The following is an 18,037-nucleotide window of genomic DNA, read 5'->3' on the forward strand; positions in this document are numbered from 1 at the left end:
TAAGGCCGGATATCCCTGCAGTGAATTGAATGCAGGCTCGGCTTGCATCTCCCAAGAAGAAGGGATGCCTGAATCCCCTGTGGAGACCATAGAGAAAGACCTAGTCCTCCACCTCAACGCAACCGGAGGCCTCACATCCTTTGAAAACTCGAGAGGTCTGCGGAAATCAGTGCTTCCAAAGGAGACGATGCCTGACTCCTCTTGAAAATGGATAGGAGTCCCAGGATCCCTGTGGCACGTGGAAAGGGACCCTCGGTCTCCCGCCTCACATGGAGACGCATCCCAATTGCCATGCCAAAACTCGAGGACAATCCGGAGGTGTCCCTCGCACCTAGGCAGGAGTCCTGAGGTCGCTGAACAAACTCATGTCTGGAAGGGCCCTCCCCGTCGTAACTCGAGAATATAGCCCAAGTTCCGGCCGCAACTCGAGAAAAACCATGAGTCTTCCCCCTCGCCGCGAGATGAGGCCCGATTCCCCTGCACTGCGTACAGAGCAATTCCGTGTTCCACATCAAACTTGAAAGGAGTCTTGATTTCCTTGATTGCACTCCAGAGAAAACCCAAGATCACTGTCTCAAGTGTAGAGGGATCCTGAGGTCACTGGAGCAACACGAAAGGGCTCTGTGGACCCCAAATAACCACGAGATGAGAGGTTAGTCCCTGGCTTCGACTCAAGAGGAATACCAACTTTCCACAACCACCTCAAGAGGAAGCTTCTGTCAGCTACAGGTATGTGAGAGGGCCCCTGAGTTTGTGGCCTCAAGTGGAATGGACACCGAGATTCTCTGACTCGAAGTAAGGCCGGATATCCCTGCAGTTAATTGAATAGAGGCTAGTTTTGCATCTCCCAAGACGAAGGGATGTCTGAATCCCCTGTGGATACCCCAGAGAAAGACCTAGTCCTCCGCTTCAATGCGACGGGAGGCCTCACATCCTTTGAAAACTCGAGAGGTCCGCGGAGATCAATGCTTCCAAAGGAGACGATGCCTGACTCCTTTTGAAAATAGATAGGAGTCCCAGGATCCCTGTGGCACGTGGAAATTGACACTGGGTCTCCCGCCTCATGTGCAGACGCGTCCAATTTGCCATGCCAAGACTCTAGGAGAATCCCGAGGTGTTCCTCACACCTAGGCAGGAGTCCTGATGTCGCTGAACAAACACGTGTCTGGAAGGGCCCTCCCCGTCGTAACTCGAGAATATACCCCAGGTTCCGGCCTCCACTCGAGAAAAACCATGAGACTTCCACCTCGACGCGAGATGAGGCCCGATTTCCCTGCACTGTGTGCAGAGCAATTCCGTGTTTCACATTAAACATGAAAGGAGCCTTGATTTCCTTGATGGCACTCCAGAGAATACCCAAGATCACTGTCTCAAGTCTAGAGGGATCCTGAGGTCACTGGAGCAACACCAAAGTGCTCCGTGGACCCCAAATCAACTCGTAATGAGAGATTAGTCCCTGGCTTCGACTCAAGAGGAATACCAACTTTCCACAAGCACCTCAAGAGGTGGCTTCTCTCAGCTACAGGTATGGGAAAGGAACCCTGAGTTTGTGGCCTCAAGTGGAATGGACACCGAGATGCTCTGACTCGAAGTAAGGCCAGATATTCCTGCAGTGAATTGAATGCAGGCCCGTCTTGCATCTCCCAAGACGAAGGGATGTCTGAATCCCCTGTGGAGACCACAGAGAAAGTCCTAGTCCTCCGCCTCATCGCGACCGGAGGCCTCACATCCTTTGAAAACTCGAGAGGTCTGTGGAGATCAATGCTTCCAAAGGAGACGATGCCTGACTCCTCTTGAAAATGGATAGGAGTCCCAGGATCCCTGTGGCACGTGGAAAGGGACCCTGGGTCTCCCGCCTCACGTGGAGACGCGTCCCAATTGCCATGCCAAGACTCGAGGAGAATCACGAGGTGTCCCTCGCACCTAGGCAGGAATCCTGACGTCGCTGAACAAACACGTGTCTGCAAAGGCCCTCCCCGTCGTAACTCGAGAATATACCCCAGGTTCCAGCCGCAATTGGAAAAACCTTGAGACATCCTCCTTGCCGCGAGATGAGGCCCGATTCCCCTGCACTGCGTGCAGAGCAATTCCGTGTTCCACATCAAACTTGAAAGGACCCTTGATTTCCTTGATGGCACTACAGAGAAAACCCAAGATCACTGTCTCATGTGTAGAGGGATCCTGAGGTCACTGGAGCAACACGAAAGGGCTCTGTGAACCCCAAATCAACTCGAGATGAGAGGTTAGTCCCTGGCTTCGACTAAAGAGGAATACCAACTTTCCACAAGCACCTCAAGAGGAGGCTTCTCTCAGCTACAGGTATGTGAGAGGGCCCCTGAGTTTGTGGCCTCAAGTGGAATGGACAGCGAGATGCTCTGACTCGAAGTAAGGCGTGATATCCCTGCAGTGAATTGAATGCAGGCTCGTCTTGCATCTCAAAAGATGAAGGGATGTCTGAATCCCCTGTGGAGACCACAGAGAAAGACCTAGTCCTACGTCTCTACGCGACCTGAGGCCTCACATCCTTTGAAAACTCGAGAGATCCGCGGAGATCAATGCTTCCAAAAGAGACGAGGCCTGACTCCTTTTGAAAATAGATACTAGTCCCAGGATCCCTGTGGCACGTGGAAATTGACACTGCGTCTCCCGCCTCATGTGGAGACGCGTCCAAATTGCCATGCCAAGACTCGAGGAGAATCCGGAGGTGTCCCTCACACCTAGGCAGGAGTCCTGATGTACCTGAACAAACACGTGTCTGGAAGGGCCCTCCCCGTCGTAACTCGAGAATATACCCCAGGTTCCTGCCACAACTCGAGAAAAACCATGAGACTTCCCCCTAGCCGCGAGATGAGGCCCGATTCCCCTGCACTGCGTGCAGAGCAATTCCGTTTTCCACATCAAAAGTGAAAGGAGCCTTGATTTCCTTGATGGCACTCCAGAGAAAACCCAAGATCACTGTCTCAAGTCTAGAGGGATCCTGAGGTCACTGGAGCAACATGAAAGGGCTCCGTGGACCCCAAATCAACTCGTGATGAGAGCCTAGTCCCTGGCTTCGACTCAAGAGGAATACCAACTTTCCACAAGCACTTCAAGAGGAGGCTTCTCTCAGCTACATGTATGTGAGAGGGACCCTGAGTTTGTGGCCTCAAGTGGAATGGACACCGAGATGCTCTGACTCGAAGTAAGGCCGGATATCCCTTCAGTGAATTGAATGCAGGCTCGTCTTGCATCTCCAAAGACGAAGGAATGTCTGAATCCCCTGTGGAGACCACAGAGAAAGACCTAGTTTTCTACCTCAACGCGACTGGAGGGCTCACATCCTTTGAAAACTCGAGAGGTCCGCGGAGATCAATGCTTCCAAAGGAGACGATGCCTGACTCCTCTTGAAAATGGATAGGAGTCCCAGGATCCCTGTGGCACGTGGAAAGGGACCCTGGGTCTCCCGCCTCACGTGGAGACGCGTCCAAATTGCCATGTCAAGACTCGAGGAGAATCCCGAGGTGTCCCTCGCACCTAGGGAGGAGTCCTGACGTCGCTGAACAAACACGTGTCTGGAAGGGTCCTCCCCGTCGTAACTCGAGAATATACCCCAGGTTCGGGCCGCAACTCGAGAAAAACCATGAGATTTACCCCTCGCCGCGAGTTGAGGCCCGATTCCCCTGCACTGCGTGCAGAGCAATTCCGTGTTCCACATCAAACGTGAAAGGAGCCTTGATTTCCTTGATGGCACTCCAGAGAAAACCCAAGATCACTGTCTCAAGTCTAGAGGGATGCTGAGGTCACTGGACCAACAGGAAAGGGCTCCGTGGACCACAAATCAACTCGAGATGAGAGCTTAGTCCCTGGCTTCGACTCAAGAGGAATACGAACTTTCCACAAGCCCCTCAAGAGGAGGCTTCTCTCAGCTACAGGTATGTGAGAGGGACCCTGAGTTTGTGGCCTCAAGTGGAATGGACAGCGAGATGCTCTGACTCAAAGTAAGCCGGAATATTCCTGCAGTGAATTGAATGCAGGCTCGTCTTGCATCTCCCAAGATGAAGGGTTGTCTGAATCCCCTGTGGAGACCACAGAGAAAGACCTGGTTTTCCGCCTCATCGAGAACGGAGGCCTCACATCCTTTGAAAACTCGAGAGGTCCGCGGAGATCAATGCTTCCAAAGGAGACGATGCCTGACTCCTCTTGAAAATGGATAGGAGTCCAAGGATCCCTGTGGCACGTGGAAAGGGACCCTGGGTCTCCCGCCTCACGTGGAGATGCGTCCATATTGCCAAGCCAAGTCTCGAGGAGAAGCCCGAGGTGTCCCTCGCACCTAGGCAGGAGTCCTGACGTCGCTGAACAAACACGTGTCTGGAAGGGCCCTCCCCGTCGTAACTCGAGAATATACCCAAGGTTCCGGCCGCAATTCGAGAAAAACCATGAGATTTCCCCCTCGCCGCGAGTTGAGGCCAGATTCCCCTGCACTGCATGCAGCGCAATTCCGTGTTCCACATCAAACGTGAAAGGAGCCTTGATTTCCTTGATGGCACTCCAGAGAAAACCCAAGATCACTGTCTCAAGTCTAGAGGGATCCTGAGGTCACTGGAGCAACACGAAAGGGCTCCGTGGATCCCAAATCAACTCAAGATGAGCGCTTAGTCCCTGGCTTCGACTCAAGAGGAATACCAACTTTCCACAAGCACCTCAAGAGGAGGCTTCTCTCAGCTACAGGTATGTGAGAGGGACCCTGAGTTTGTGGCCTCAAGTGGAATGGACACCGAGATGCTCTGACTCGAAGTAAGGCTGGATATCCCTGCAGTGAATTGAATGCAGGCTCGTCTTGCATCTCCCAAGACGAAGGGATGTCTGAATCCGCTGTAGAGACCACAGAGAAAGACTTAGTCCTCCGCCTCATCGCGACCGGAGGCCTCACATCCTTTGAAAAATCGAGAGGTCTGCGCAGATCAATGCTTACAAAGGAGACGTTGCCTGAGTCCTCTTGAAAATGGATAGGAGTCCCAGGATCTCTGTGGCACGTGGAAAGGGACCCTGGGTCTCCCGCCTCACGTGGAGACGCGTCCCAATTGCCATGCCAAGACTCGAGGAGAATCCCGAGGTGTCCCTCGCACCTAGGCAGGAGTCCTGATGTCGCTGAACAAACACGTGTCTGGAAGGTCCCTCCCCGTCGTAACTCGAGAATATACCCCAGGTTCCGGCCACAACTCGAGAAAAACCATGAGACTTCCCCCTCTCCGAGAGATGAGGCCCGATTCCCCTGCACTGCGTGCAGAGCAATTCCGTATTCCACATCAAAATTGAAAGGAGCCTTGATTTCCTTGATGGCACTCCAGAGAAAACCCAAGATCACTGTCTCAAGTCTACAGGGATCCTGAGGTCACTGGAGCAACACGAAAGGGCTCCGTGGACCGCAAATCAACTCGAGATGAGAGCTTAGTCCCTGGCTTCGACTCAAGAGGAATACCAACTTTCCACAAGCACCTCAAGAGGAGGCTTCTCTCAGCTACAGGTATGTGAGAGGGACCCTGAGTTTGTGGCATCAAGTGGAATGGACACCGAGATGCTCTGACTCGAAGTAAGGCCGGATATCCCTGCAGTGAATTGAATGCAGGGTCATCTTGCATCTCCCAAGACGAAGGGATGTCTGAATCCCCTGTGCAGAACACAGAGAAAGACCTAGTCCTCCTCCTCATCGCGACCGGAGGCCTCACATCCTTTGAAAACTCGAGAGGTACGTGGAGATCAATGCTTCCAAAAGAGACGATGCCTGACTCCTCTTGAAAATGGATAGGAGTCCCAGGATCCCTGTGGCACGTGGAAAGGGACCCTGGGTCTCCCGCCTCACGTGGAGACGCGTCCCAATTGCCATGCCAAGACTCGAGGAGAATCCCGAGGTGTCCCTCGCACCTAGGCAGGAGTCCTGACGTCGCTGAACAAACACGTGTCTGGAAGGGCCCTCCCCGTCGTAACTCGATAATATATCCCAGGTTCCGGCCGCAACTCGAGAAAAACCATGAGACGTCCCCCTCGCCGTGAGATGAGGCCCGATTCCCCTGGACTGCGTGCAGAGCAATTCCGTGTTCCACATCAAACGTGAAAGGAGCCTTGATTTCCTTGATGGCACTCCAGAGAAAACCCAAGATCACTGTCTCAAGCCTAGAGGGATCCTGAGGTCACTGGACCAACAGGAAAGGTCTCCGTGGAGCCCAAATCAACTCGAGACGAGAGCTTAGTCCCTGGCTTCGACTCAAGAGGAATACGAACTTTCCAAAAGCGCCTCAAGTGGAGGCTTCTCTCAGCTACAGGTATGTGAGAGGGACCCTGAATTTGTGGCCTCAAGTGGAATGGACAGCGAGATGCTCTGACTCGAAGTAAGCCCGGATATTCCTGCTGTGAATTGAATGCAGGCTCGTCTTGCATCTCCCAAGACGAAGGGTTGTCTGAATCCCCTGTGGAGACCACAGAGAAATACCTAGTTCTCCACCTCATCGAGAACGGAGGCCTCACATCCTTTGAAAACTCGAGAGGTCCGCGGAGATCAATGCTTCCAAAGTAGACGATGCCTGACTCCTCTTGAAGATGGAGAGGAGTCCCAGGATCCCTGTGGCACGTGGAAAGGGACCCTGGGTCTCCCACCTCACGTGGAGACGCGTCCCAATTGCCATGCCAAAACTCGAGGAGAATCCCGAGGTTTCCCTCGCACCTAGGCAGGAGTCCTGACGTCGCTGAACAAACATGTGTCTGGAAGGGCCCTCCCCGTCGTAACTCGATAATATACCCCAGGTTCCTGCCGCAACTCGAGAACAACCATGAGACTTCCCCCTCGCCGCGAGATGAGGCCCGATTCCCCTGGACTGCATGCAGAGCAATTCCGTGTTCCACATCAAACGTGAAAGGAGCCTTGATTTCCTTGATGGCACTCCAGAGAAAACCCAAGATCACTGTCTCAAGTCTAGAGGGATCCTGAGGACACTGGAGCAACACGAAAGGTCTCCGTGGACCCCAAATCAACTCGAGATGAGAGCTTAGGACCTGGCTTCGACTCAAGAGAAATACCAACTTTCCACAAGCACCTCAAGAGGAGGGTTCTCTCAGCCACAGGTATGTGAGAAGGACCCTGAGTTTGTGGCCTCAAGTGGAATGGACACAGAGATGCTCTGACTAGAAGTAAGGCCAGATATCCCTGCAGTGAATTGAATGCAGGCTCGTCTTGCGTCTCCCAAGACGAAGGGATGTCTGAATCCCCTGTGGAGACGACAGAGAAAGACCTAGTTCTCCGCCTCATCACGAGCGGAGGCCTCACATCCTTTGAAAACTCGAGAGGTCCGCGGAGATCAATGCTTCCAAAGGAGACGATGCCTGACTCCTCTTGAAAATGGATAGGAGCCCCAGGATCCCTGTGGCACATGGAAAGGGACCCTGGGTCTCCCGCCTCACGTGGAGATGCGTCCATATTGCCATGTCAAGACTCGAGGAGAATCACGAGGTGTCCCTCGCACCTAGGCAGGAATCCTGACGTCGCTGAACAAACACGTGTCTGCAAAGGCCCTCCCCGTCGTAACTCGAGAATATACCCCAGGTTCCAGCCGCAATTGGAAAAACCTTGAGACATCCCCCTTGCCGCGAGATGAGCCCCGATTCCCCTGCAGTGCATGCAGAGCAATTCCGTGTTCCACATCAAATGTGAAAGGAGCCTTGATTTCCTTGATGGTACTCCAGAGAAAACCCAAGATCACTGTCTCAAGTCTAGAGGGATGCTGAGGTCACTGGAGCAACAAGAAAGGGCTCCATGGACCCCAAATCAACTCGCGATGAGAGCTTAGTCCCTGGCTTCGACTCAAGAGGAATAGGAACTTCCCACAAGCCCCTCAAGAGGAGGCTTCTTTCAGCTACAGGTTTGTGAGAGGGACCCTGAGTTTGTGGCCTCAAGTGGAATGGACACAGAGATGCTCTGACTAGAAGTAAGGCCAGATATCCCTGCAGTGAATTGAATGCAGGCTCGTCTTGCGTCTCCCAAGACGAAGGGATGTCTGAATCCCCTGTGGAGACGACAGAGAAAGACCTAGTTCTCCGCCTCATCACGAGCGGAGGCCTCACATCCTTTGAAAACTCAAGAGGTCCGCGGAGATCAATGCTTCCAAAGGAGACGATGCCTGACTCCTCTTGAAAATGGATAGGAGTCCCAGGATCCCTGTGGCACGTGGAAAGGGACCCTGGGTCTCCCGCCTCACGTGGAGATGCGTCCATATTGCCATGCCAAGACTCGAGGAGAATCCCGAGGTGTCCCTCGCACCTAGGCAGGAGTCCTGACGTCGCTGAACAAACACGTGTCTGGAAGGGCCCTCCCCGTCGTAACTCGTGAATATACCCAGGGTTCCGGCCGCAATTCGAGAAAAACCATGAGATTTCCCCCTCGCCGCGAGTTGAGGCCCGATTCCCCTGCACTGCATGCAGCGCAATTTCGTGTTCCACATCAAACGTGAAAGGAGCCTTGATTTCCTTGATGGCACTCCAGAGAAAACCCAAGATCACTGTCTCAAGTCTAGAGGGATCCTGAGGTCACTGGAGCAACACGAAAGGGCTCCGTGGATCCCAAATCAACTCGAGATGAGCACTTAGTCCCTGGCTTCGACTCAAGAGGAATACCAACTTTCCACAAGCACCTCAAGAGGAGGCTTCTCTCAGCTACAGGTATGTGAGAGGGACCCTGAGTTTGTGGCCTCAAGTGGAATTGAACCCGAGATGCTCTGACTCGAAGTAAGGCCGGATATCCCTGCAGTGAATTGAATGCAGGCTCGTCTTGCATCTCCCAAGACGAAGGGATGTCTGAATCCCCTGTGGAGACCACAGAGAAAGACCTAGTCCTCAGCCTCATCGTGACCGGAGGCCTCACATTCTTTGAAAACTCGAGAGGTCTGCAGAGATCAATGCTTCCAAAGGAGACGATGCCTGACTCCTCTTGAGAATGGATAGGAGTTCCAGGATCACTGTGGCACGTGGAAAGGGACACTGGGTCTTCCGCCTCACGTGGAGACGCGTCCCAATTGCCATGGCAAGACTCGAGGAGAATCCCGAGGTGTCCCTCGAACCTAGGCAGGAGTCCTGACGTCGCTGAACAAACACGTGTCTGGTAGGGCCCTCCCCGTCGTAACTCGAGAATATACCCCAGGTTCCGGCCGCAACTCGAGAAAAACCATGAGACTTCCCCCTGGCCGCGAGATGAGGCCCGATTCCCCTGCACTGCGTGCAGAGCAATTCCATGTTCCACATCAAACGTGAAAGGAGCCTTGATTTCCTTGATGGCACTCCAGAGAAAACCAAAGATCACTGTCTCAAGTCCAGAGGGATCCTGAGGTCACTGGAGCAACACGAAAGGGCTCCGTGGACCCCAAATCAACTCGAGATGAGAGCTTAGTCCCTGGCGTCGACTCAAGAGGAATACCAACTTTCCACAAGCACCTCAAGAGGATTCTTCTCTCAGCTACAGGTATGTGAGAGGGACCCTGAGTTTGTGGCCTCAAGTGGAATGGACACCGAGATGCTCTGACTCGAAGTAAGGCCGGATATCCCTGCAGTGAATTGAATGCAGGCTCGTCTTGCATCTCCCAAGACGAAGGGATGTCTGAATCCCTTGTGGAGACCACAGAGAAAGACCTAGTCCTCCGCCTCATCTCGACCGGAGGCCTCACATCCTTTGAAAATTCAAGAGATATGCGGAGATCAATGCTTCCAAAGGAGACGATGCCTGACTCCTCTTGAAAATGGAGAGGAGTCCCAGGATCCCTTTGGCACGTCGAAAGGGACCCTGGGTCTCCCGCCTCACGTGGAGACGCGTCCAAATTGCCATGCCAAGACTCGAGGAGAATCCCGAGGTATCCCTCGCAACTAAGCAGGAGTCCTGACGTCGCTGAACAAACACGTGTCTGGCAGGGCCCTCCCCGTCGTAACTCGAGATTATACCCCAGGTTCCGGTCGCAACTCGAGAAAAACCATGAGACTTCCCCCTCGCCGCGAGATGAGGCCCGATTCCCCTGCACTGCGTGCAGAGCAATTCCGTGTTCCACATCAAACGTGAAAGGAGCCTTGATTTCCTTGATGGCACTCCAGAGAAAACCCAAGATCACTGTCTCAAGTCTAGAGGGATCCTGAGGTCACTGGAGCAACACGAAAGGGCTCCGTGGACCCCAAATCAACTCGAGATGAGAGCTTAGTCCCTGGCTTCGACTCAAGAGGGATACCAACTTTTCACAAGCACCTCAAGATGAGGCTTCTCTCAGCTACAGGTAAGTGAGAGGGACCCTGAGTTTGTGGCCTCAAGTGGAATGGACACCGAGATGCTCTGACTCGAAGTAAGGCCGGATATCCCAACAGTGAATTGAATGCAGGCTTGTCTTGCATCTCCCAAGACGACGCGATGTCTGAATCCCCTGTGGAGACGACAGAGAAAGACCTAGTCCTCCGCCTCATCGCGACCGGAGGCCTCACATCCTTTGAAAACTCGAGAGGTCTGCGGAGATCAATGCTTCCAAAGGAGACGATGCCTGACTCCTCTTGAAAATGGATAGGAGTCCCAGGATCCCTGTGGCACGTGGAAAGGGACCCATGGTCTCCCGACTCACATGGAGACGCGTCCCAATTGCCATGCGAAGACTCGAGGAGAATCCCGAGGTGTCCCTCGCACCGAGGCAGGAGTCCTGACGTCGCTGAACAAACACGTGTCTGGAAGGGCCCTCCCCGTCGTAACTCGAGAATATACCCCAGGTTCCGGCCGCAACTCGAGAAAAACCATGAGACTTCCCCCTCGCCGCGAGATGAGGCCCGATTCCCCTGCACTGCGTCCAGAGCAATTCCGTGTTCCACAACAAACGTGAAAGGAGGTTTGATTTCCTTGATGGCACTCCAGAGAAACCCCAACATCACTGTCTCAAGTCTTGAGGGATTCTGAGGTCATTGGAGCAACACGAAAGGGATCCGTGGAGCCCAAATCAACTCGAGATGAGAGCTTAGTCCCTGGCTTCGACTCAAGAGGAATACCATGTTTCCACAATCACCTCAAGTGCAGGCTTCTCTCAGCTACAGGTATGTGAGAGGGAACCTGAGTTTGTGGCCTCAAGTGGAATGGAGACCGAGATGCTCTGATTCGACGTAAGGCTGGACATCCCTGCAGTGAATTGAATGCAGGCTGGTCTTGCATCTCCCAAGACGAAGGGATGTCTGAAACCCCTGTGGAGACCACAGAGAAAGACCTAATTCTCCGCCTCATCGCGAGCGGAGGCCTCACATCCTTTGAAAACTCGAGAGGTCCGCGGAGATCAATGCTTAAAAAGGAGACCATGCCTGACTCCTCTTGCAAATGGATAGGAGTCCCAGGATCCCTGTGGCACGTGGAAAGGGACCCTGGGTCTTCGGCCTCACGTGGAGACGCGTCCCAATTGCCATGCCAAGCCTCGAGGAGAATCCCGAGGTGTCCCTCGCACCTAGGCAGTAGTCCTGACGTTGCTGAACAAACACGTGTCTGGAAGGGCCCTCCCCGTCGTAACTCGAGAATATACCCCAGGTTCCGGCCGCAACTCGAGAAAAACCATGAGACTTCCCCCTCGCCGCGAGAGGAGGCCCGATTGACCTGCACTGCGTGCAGAGCAATTTCGTGTTCCACATCAAACGTGAAAGGAGCCTTGATTTCCTAGATGGCACTCCAGAGAAAACCCAAGATCACTGTTTCAAGTCTAGAGGAATCCTGAGGTCACTGGAGCAACACCAAAGGGCTCCGTGGACCCCAAATCAACTCGAGATGAGAGCTTAGTCCCTGGCTTCGACTCAAGAGGAATACCAACTTTCCACAAGCACCTCAAGAGGAGTCTTCTCTCAGCTACAGGTATGTGAGAGGGACCCTGAGTTTGTGGCCTCAAGTGGAATGGACACCGAGATGCTCTGACTCGAAGTAAGGCCGGTATCCCTGCAGTGAATTGAATGCAGGCTCGTCTTGCATCTCCCAAGACGAAGGGATGTCTGAATCCCCTGTGGAGACCACAGTGAAAGACCTAGTCCTCCGCCTCATCGCGCCCGGAGGCCTCACATCCTTTGAAAACTGGAGAGGTCTGCGGAGATCAATGCATCCAAAGGAGACGATGCCTGACTCCTCTTGAAAATGGATAGGAGTCCCAGGATCCCTGTGGCACGTGGAAAGGGACCCTGGGTCTCCCGCCTCACGTGGAGACGCGTCCCAATTGCCATGCCAAGACTCGAGGAGAATCCCGAGGTGTCCCTCGCACCTAGGCAGGAGTCCTGACATCGATGAACAAACACGTGTAAGTAAGGGCCCTCCCCGTCGTAACTCGAGAAAATACCACAGGTTCCGGCCGCAACTCGAGAAAAACCATGAGACTTCCCCCTCGCCGCGAGATGAGGCCCGATTCCCCTGCACTGCGTGCAGAGCAATTCCGTGTTCCACATCAAATGTGAAAGGAGCCTTGATTTCTTGATGGCACTCCAGAGAAAACCCAAGATCACTGTTTCAAGTCTAGAGGGATCCTGAGGTCATTGGAGCAACACAAAAGGGATCCGTATACCACAAATCAACTCGAGATGAGAGCTTAGTCCCTGGCTTCGACTCAAGAGGAATACCAAGTTTCCACAAGCACCTCAAGAGGAGGCTTCTCTCAGCTATGAGTATGGGAGAGGGACCCTGAGTTTGTGGCCTTAAGTGGAATGGACACCGAGATGCTCTGACTCGAAGTAAGGCCGGATATCCCTGCAGTGAATTGAAAGCAGGCTCATCTTGCATCTCCCAAGACGAAGGGATGTCTGAATCCCCTGTCGAGACCACAGAGAAAGACCTAGTCCTCCGCCACAACGCGAACGGAGGCCTCACATCCTTTGAAAACTCGAGAGGTCCGCGGAGATCTATTCTTCCAAAGGAGACGATGCTTGACTCCTCTTGAAAATGCATACGAGTCCCAGGATCCCTGTGGCACGTGGAAAGGGACCCTGGGTCTCCCGCCTCACGTGGAGACGCGTTTCAATTGCCATGCCAAGACTCGAGGAGAATCCCGAGGTGTCCCTCGCACCTACGCAGGAGTCCTGACGTCGCTGAACAAACACGTGTATGGAAGGGCCCTCCCCGTCGTAACTCGAGAATATACCCCAGGTTCTGGCCGCAACTCGAGAAAAACCATGAGACTTCCCCCTCGCCACGAGATGAGGCCCGATTCCCCTGCACTGCGTGCAGAGCAATGTCGTGTTCCACATCAAACGTGAAAGGAGCCTTGATTTCCTTGATGGCACTCCAGAGAAAACCCAAGATCACTGTCTCAAGTCTAGAGGGATCCTGAGGTCACTGGAGCAACACGAAAGGGCTCCGTGAAACCCAAATCAACTCAAGATGAGAGCTTAGTCCCTGGCTTCGACTCAAGAGGAATACCAACTTTCCACAAGCACCTCAAGAGTAGGCTTCTTTCAGCTACAGGTATGTGATAGGGACCCTGAGTTTGTGGCCTCAAGTGGAATGGACACCGAGATGCTCTGACTCGAAGTAAGGCCGGATATCCCTGCAGTGAATTGAATGCAGGCTCGTCTTGCATTTCAAAAGCCGAAGGGTTGTCTGAATCCCATGTGGAGACCACAGAGAAAGACCTAGTCCTCCGCCTCTACGCGAACGGAGGCCTCACATCCTTTGAAAACTCGAGACGTCAGCGGAGATTCATGCTTCCAAAAGAGACGATGCCTGACTCCTCTTGAAAATGGATAGGAGTCCCAGGATGCCTGTGGCACGTGGAAAGGGACCCTGGGTCTCCCGCCTCACGTGGAGACGCGTCCCAATTGCCATGCCAAGACTCGAGGAGAATCCCGAGGTGTCCCTCGCACCTAGGCAGGAGTCCTGACGTCGCTGAACAATCACGTGTCTGGAATGGCCGTCCCGGTCGTAACTCGAGAATATACCCCAGGTTCCGGCCGCAACTCGAGAAAAACCATGAGACTTCCCCCTCGCCGCGAAATGAGGCCCGATTCCCCTGCACTGCGTGCAGAGCAATTCCGTGTTCCACATGAAACGTGAAAGGAGCCTTGATTTCATTGATGTCACTCCAGAGAAAACGCAAGTTCACTGTCTCAAGTCTAGAGGGATCCTGAGGTCACTCGAGCAACACGAAAGGGCTCCGTGGACCCCAAATCAACTCGAGATGAGAGCTTAGTCCCTGGCATCGACTCAAGAGGAATACCAACTTTCCACAAGCACCTCAAGAGGAGGCTTCTCTCAGCTACAGGTATGTGAGAGGGACCCTGAGTTTGTGGCCTCAAGTTGAATGGACACCGAGATGCTCTGACTCGAAGTAAGGCCGGATATCCCTGCAGTGAATTGAATGCAGGCTCGTCTTGCATCTCCCAAGACGAAGGGATGTCTGAATCCCTGTGTAGACCACAGAGAAAGACCGAGTTCTCCGCCTCATTACGACCGGAGGCCTCACATCCTTTGAAAACTCGAGAGGTCCGCGGAGATCAATGCTTCCAAAGGAGACGATGCCTGACTCCTCTTGAAAATGGATAGGAGTCCCAGGATCACTGTGACACGTGGAAAGGGACCCTGGGGTCGCCCGCCTCACGTGGAGACGCATCCCAATTGCCATGTCAAGACTCGAGGAGAATCCCGAGGTGTCCCTCGCACCTAGGCAGGAGTCCTGACGTCGCTGAACAAACACGTGTCTGGAAGGGCCCTCCCTGTCGTAACTCGAGAATATACCCCAGGTTCCGGCCGCAACTTGAGAAAAACTATGAGAATTCCCCCTCGCCGCGAGATGAGGCCCGATTCCCCTGCACTGCGTGCAGAGCAATTCCATGTTCCACGGCAAACGTGAAAGGAGCCTTGATTTCCTTGATGGCACTCCAGAGAAAAAACAAGATCACTGTCTCAAGTCTAGAGGGATCCTGAGGTCACTGTAGCAACACAAAAGGGCTCCGAGGACCCCAAATCAACACGAGATGAGAGCTTAGTCCCTGGCTTCGACTCAAGAGGAATACCATCTTTCCACAAGCCCCTCAAGAGGAGTCTTCTCTCAGCCACAGGTATGTGAGAGGGACCCTGAGTTTGTGGCCTCAAGTGGAATGGACACCGAGATGCTCTGACTCGACGTAAGGTCGGATATCCCTGCAGTGAATTGAATGCAGGCTCGTCTTGCATCTTCCAAGACGAAGGGTTGTCTGAATCCCCTGTGGAGACCACAGAGAAAGACCTAGTCCTATGCCTCAACGCGAACGGAGGCCTCACATCCTTTGAAAATTCGAGAGGTCCACGGAGATCAATGCTTCCAAAGGAGACGATGCCTGACTCCTCTTGAAAATGGATAGGAGTCCCAGGATCCCTGTGGCACGTGGAAAGGGACACATGGTCTCCCGAATCACGTGGAGACGCGTCCCAATTGCCATGCCAAGACTCGAGGAGAATCCCGAGGTGTCCCTCGCACCTAGGCAGGAGTCCTGACGTCGCTGAACAAACACGTGTATGGAAGGGCCCTCCCAGTTGTAACTCGAGAATATACCCCAGGTTCCGGCCGCAACTCGAGAAAAACCATGAGACTTCCCCCTCGCCGCGAGATGAGGCCCGATTCCCCTGCACTGCGTGCAGAGCAATTCCGTGTTCCACATGAAACGTGAAAGGAGCCTTGATTTCCTTGATGGCACTCCAGAGGAAACCCAAGATCACTGTCTCAAGTCTAGAGGGATCCTGAGGTCACTGGAGCAACACAAAAGGGCTCCATGGACCGCAAATCAACTCTAGATGAGAGATTAGTCCCTGGCTTCGACTCAAGAGGAATACCAACTTTCCACAAGCACCTCAAGAGGAGGCTTCTCTCAGCTACAGGTATGTGAGAGGGACCCTGAATTTGTGGCCTCAAGTGGAATGGACACCGAGATGCTCTGACTCGAAGTAAGGCCGGACATCCATGCAGTGAATTGAATGCAGGCTCGTCTTGAATCTCCCAAGACGAAGGGTTGTCTGAATTCCCTGTGGAGACCACAGAGAAAGACCTAGTCCTCTGCCTGAAAGCGAACGGAGGCCTCACATTCTTTGAAAACTCGAGAGGTCCGCGGAGATCAATGCTTCCAAAGGAGACCATGCCTGACTCCTCTTGAAAATGGATACGAGTCCCAGGATCCCTGTGGCACGTGGAAAAGGACCCTGCGTCTCCCGCCTCACGTGGAGACGCGTCCCAATTGCCATGCCAAGACTCGAGGAGAATCCCGAGGTGTCCCTCCCACCTAGGCAGGAGTCCTGGCGTCGCTGAACAAACACGTGTCTGGAAGGGCCTTCCCGGTCGTAACTCGAGAACATACCCCAGGTTCCGGCCGCAACTCGAGAAAAACCATGAGACTACCCCTCGCCACGAGATGAGGCCCGATTCCCCTGCACTGCGTGCAGAACAATTCCGTCTTCCACGTCAAACGTGAAAGGAGCCTTGATTTCCTTGATGGCACTCCAGAGAAAACCCAAGATCACTGTCTCAAGTCTAGAGGGATCCTGAGGTCACTGGAGCAACACGAAAGGGCTCCGTGGACCCCAAGTTAACTCGAGATGAGAGCTTAGTCCCTGGCTTCGACTCAAGAGGAATACCAACTTTCCACAAGCACCTCAAGTGAGGCTTCTCTCAGCTACAGGTATGTGAGAGGGACCATGAGTTTGTGGCCTCAAGTGGAATGGACACCGAGATGCTCTGACTCGAAGTAAGGCCAGATATCCCTGCAGTGAATTGAATGCAGGCTCGTCTTGCATCTCCCAAGATGAAGGGATGTCTGAATCCCCTGTGGAGACCACAGAGAAAGACCTAGTCCTCCGCCTCATCGCGACCGGAGGCCTCACATCCTTTGAAAACTCGAGAGGTCTGCGGAGACCAATGCTTCCAATGGAGACGATGCCTGACTCCTCTTGAAAATGGATAGGAGTCCCAGGATCACTGTGGCACGTGGAAAGGGACCCTGGGTCTCCCGCCTCACGTGGAGACGCGTCTCAATTGCCATGCCAAGACTCGAGGAGAATCCCGATATGTCCCTCGCACCTAGGCAGGAGTCCTGACGTCTCTGAACAAACACGTGTCTGGAAGGGCCCTCCCCGTCGTAACTCGACAATATACCAAGGGTTCCGCCCTCAACTCGAGAAAAACCATGAGACTTCCCCCTCGCCGCGAGATGAGGCCCGATTCCCCTGCACTGGGTCCAGAGCAATTCCGTGTTCCACATGAAACGTGAAAGGAGCCTTGATTTCCTTGATGGCACTCCAGAGAAAACCCAAGATCACTGTCTAGAGTCTAGAGGGATCCTGAGGTCACTGGAGCAACACGACAGGGCTCCGAGGACCCCAAATCAACTCGAGATGAGAGCTTAGTCCCTGGCTTTGACTCAAGAGGAATACCAACTTTCCACAAGCACCTCAAGAGGAGGCTTCTCTCAGCTACAGGTATGTGAGAGGGACCCTGAGTTTGTGGCCTCAAGTGGAATGGACACCGAGATGCTCTGACTCGAAGTAAGGCCGGATAACCCTGCAGTGAATTGAATGCAGGCTCGTCTTGCATCTCCCAAGACGAAGGGATGTCTGAATCCCCTGTGGAGACCACAGAGAAAGACCTAGTCCTCCGCCTCATCGCGACCGGAGGCCTCACATCCTTTGAAAACTCGAGAGGTCCGCTGAGATCAATGCTTCCAAAGGAGACCATGCCTGACTCCTCTTGAAAATGGATACGAGTCCCAGGATCCCTGTGGCACGTGGAAAGGGACCCTGGGTCTCCCGCCTCACGTGGAGACGCGTCCCAATTGCCATGCCAAGACTCGAGGAGAATCCCGAGGTGTCCCTCGCACCTAGGCAGGAGTCCTGACGTCGCTGAACAAACACGTGTATGGAAGGGCCCTCCCCGTCGTAACTCGAGAATATACCCCAGGTTCCGGCCGCAACTCGAGGAAAACCATGAGACTTCCCCCTCGCTGCGAGATGAGGCCCGATTCCCCTGCACTGCGTGCAGAGCAAATCCGTGTTCCACATCAAACGTGAAAGGAACCTTGA

The sequence above is a fragment of the Dama dama genome, unplaced genomic scaffold, assembly GCF_033118175.1.
Source record: "Dama dama isolate Ldn47 unplaced genomic scaffold, ASM3311817v1 ptg000041l, whole genome shotgun sequence".
NCBI classification, from domain to species: domain Eukaryota; kingdom Metazoa; phylum Chordata; class Mammalia; order Artiodactyla; family Cervidae; genus Dama; species Dama dama.